We start from the raw sequence: 3,304 nt of genomic DNA, 5'->3' as shown, positions 1-3,304 counted from the left end.
TAGTACAAGGACAACATGCAAACCATAGGCAGTGCAGTATCCCATATGGCTGTTTTTGCATCAAGGCTGACTACTATCAAAAATTTGGGTAACACTTTATTTGAAGGGGGTTGAATAAGACTGACATGACACTGTCATAAAAACCTGTCATGAACATGAATAAGCCTTCATGAATATTTATGACTGTTGTCATAAAGTGTCATTCGGTAAATTATGACACTTTTAATACACAGTTGACATTATTCAAAATGTCTTTGTTATGACAACTTGACATTAACCAAGAAATCATTACTGATATAAATTTGTTATAAAAGTATTACTGATTGCACTTTAAAATTAGGTAACTTCATGTTATTAAAGGTAAAGTTTAAACAGTAATGATTTCTTGGTTACTGTCAAGTTGTCATAACAAAGACATTTTGAATAATGTCAACTTTGTATTAAAAGTGTCATAATTTACCGAATGACGCTTTATGACAACAGTCATAAATATTCATGAAGGCTTATTGATGTTCATGACGTGTGTTATGTCATGTTTATGAAAGTGTCATGACAGTCTTATTCAGCCCCCTTCAAATAAAGTGTTACTAAAATTTGTTTAAGCTTCACAAAAACTTTCTTCTATTAATAACAGACACAAAAAAAGCTGTTCCTTTTTTTTTTTTTACTAGAATCACCTTTAAAGGCAACAATTTAAAGGTTACTTCCAGTATGAAAAGCTATTAGTCTTTGACTGAGCCAAAGACTAACAGCCAGTCTTTGGCCAGGGTCTGACTCCCAGCCTTACAACCTTTTCTGAACAGCTTTCTCCCTTTTTGCTTTTCCAATTTCCTGTCTGATTGTCATCTTTAAAGGCCACTAGGATGTAAAAAAATGTTCTTTAAAAATGTTTTTAGTCTGTTTCTGAAAATAAAAATATACATATATATAATGCACACATGCCCAGGGAGCCATTCAGAGCAAGATTACATGGAGTCCTAAACGTGATTTGATTTTTGGACCTTCCAGTAATATAAATTTAAATCTGTTATGAACAATAATAACTAATTAACTGTTCAAAGTTGCTGGTCATCATACTTATTGATATTCATGTAATATGATGTGCTGAACTGTCAAACACTCTATCAGTATTTGTTCTTACCGGCTTGTTGCAGTTTTCTTCCCAAACAGTTGGAAGACATAATTCTTATTTGGCAGCAGAAATGACGACAGACATCCCTGCAAAACGTGAGTTTTATTTAAAGAGATGAGATTTTGCTAATTATATCATTTAAAAACTCATGCATCCTGATTTCATTCTAAAACCGTATGAATAATCATGGCTACTCCCGCCTACGTTATACACACGTGTCACATTGGTATGAAATGATTCACCGGTGATAGCACTTGTGATAGCATGCTGCTAGAGTAACATATTGGCGGCTCCTGGAGCGCAGAAGTTAGTTCTGACTAAGCAGAGGAGGAAAGTTATCAAACAAAATGCTCATTTTGCTTAAGTGACATTTATATTTGATATTTTAAACTTGCTTTTGTAGAGATCTTTGAAAATGTCCAGTGCTCTTTTGGGGTCCCTGTTGATGTGGGGGCCCTAAACAGGCTCTCAGTTTGCATATCACCAAACCATCCAATGTATTAAATGACTGAACAACTGACAAATTGATTCCTAGATCTCATGAGTTGTTGGCATGACGTAAATGCCAACTCTACGTTTTTCATAAGTAGAGTAGGAAAGTTACCAAACACAATGCATGCTGGTTATTTATCTCTTTGCCGTTTTGAACCTTTTCCATTTTTGTTATTTGAACAAAATGGTGCCCTTACAGCAGAATGTTTGGGACTAACCAAGGGATGTTTTAAACCTGCATTGACAAAATAATATTTTTTTCTAATCTACTCATAGCCTACTGGAATAAATGATAGTTATATGACTCCAACAAACAATCTTCCCAGCAGGACTTCACTTAAAATGTTCATAATTCAGAAAAGCCACCCTGCCCTAACACAGAGCAGAACCAAAATAAATGTGAAAGCAGTGTAACACACGTGAGATTTGAGCATTTTATAAACATTTATTATCATCTATGATTTGCATTTGTAGTTGTTTGAATATCCCAGTGCTCCTGGAGGCCCCCTGCTGGTGTAAGCCGCCGCTTAGTTTGCTTTTGCTTTTGGCTGGCTCTGGCAGTTCAGGTAAAACCTGCTACTGACCTAAACATCGCACGACTCGTTGTAATAAAACACAATTACCATAAGTATTTATGGATAAAGCTCTTTTCTCCTATTAGCACGACTAAAGACAAGTGGTGTGGTCTTTTTAGTTATTTTACCGAAACGCTGCATCTTCAATTAAACACGACATTGAAATCGTGCCTACTGTTAGAACAGGTCGATTTGCTTCTGTGATAAACAACATCCTTTTGTCTGCTTTTTACATAGACCCATATGTAAAGGAAAACTACAGGTTGTAATGTTACAACTGTTTGCATGCTTCCTTTCTTCCTTTGTTTAATGTAGGCTCTCATTACCACGTGGTGGTAACAGATTGTTTGAACTGGAGAGAAAAGCCATTCGAAGCTAATTAAGCAGCCATTCCAGGCTCTATTCACAGGCAGAGGACCGGGGAGCACAGGCATTTGTCAGCGCTTGACCCCGCGTGGTATTGATTGACAACCCAGCACCGAGAATGACAGGCTCGGCGCCGGCGGACCAATGGGAGGCCGCCGAGTAAGTGCACCGCGCCGCTATTGGTCGAGAGGTCTTAAAGCCGCAGAGGAGTTCCCCACGTGGGGCAGGAGCCGAAGCTTCAAAACAAGGCAGTGCTCAGACATGGCTGATGTTCATATCACACAAAGGCAATCATCTCCTCTCCTCTCTCCCCTCCCGCTGTGTAGCTATCACCCAAATGCTGATAGGTAGGGGCGCGGACGTGTTGTGCAACAATCACGAGCCGCTTAAAGTAGAAATTTATGGCTTTAGTTTGGCGAACGTTCGACGATCGATTGGTCATTATCGTGCCCTTCACGGTGCACGTGCATTAAGGGGCGGATTAAAGCCGGATTTCTTGAAGGGGGGGCTTTCACTTTGGATATTTCACAGTAACATCACTTCGTGTTTATATAGCCCGTTTCCTTGTATGGAGGGTAAAAATTGAAGAATGCTTGTTGCAAGGCGCATCATCTTCCCACCCTCCCCCGCTCCAAGTTATCTTGGTGGTCTCATCCCCCCCCCCCCCTAAGAAATAATTAAAATAATTTTATCCACTGAAAAACAAGCAAGCATCCCCTAATGAAGCGCGGATGTGGTA

The sequence above is a fragment of the Poecilia mexicana genome, unplaced genomic scaffold (assembly GCF_051168715.1).
Source record: "Poecilia mexicana isolate PSO_F unplaced genomic scaffold, ASM5116871v1 scaffold_6, whole genome shotgun sequence".
In the NCBI taxonomy this organism is placed as follows: Eukaryota; Metazoa; Chordata; class Actinopteri; order Cyprinodontiformes; family Poeciliidae; genus Poecilia; species Poecilia mexicana.
Note: the sequence above shows the minus strand (reverse complement) of the source record.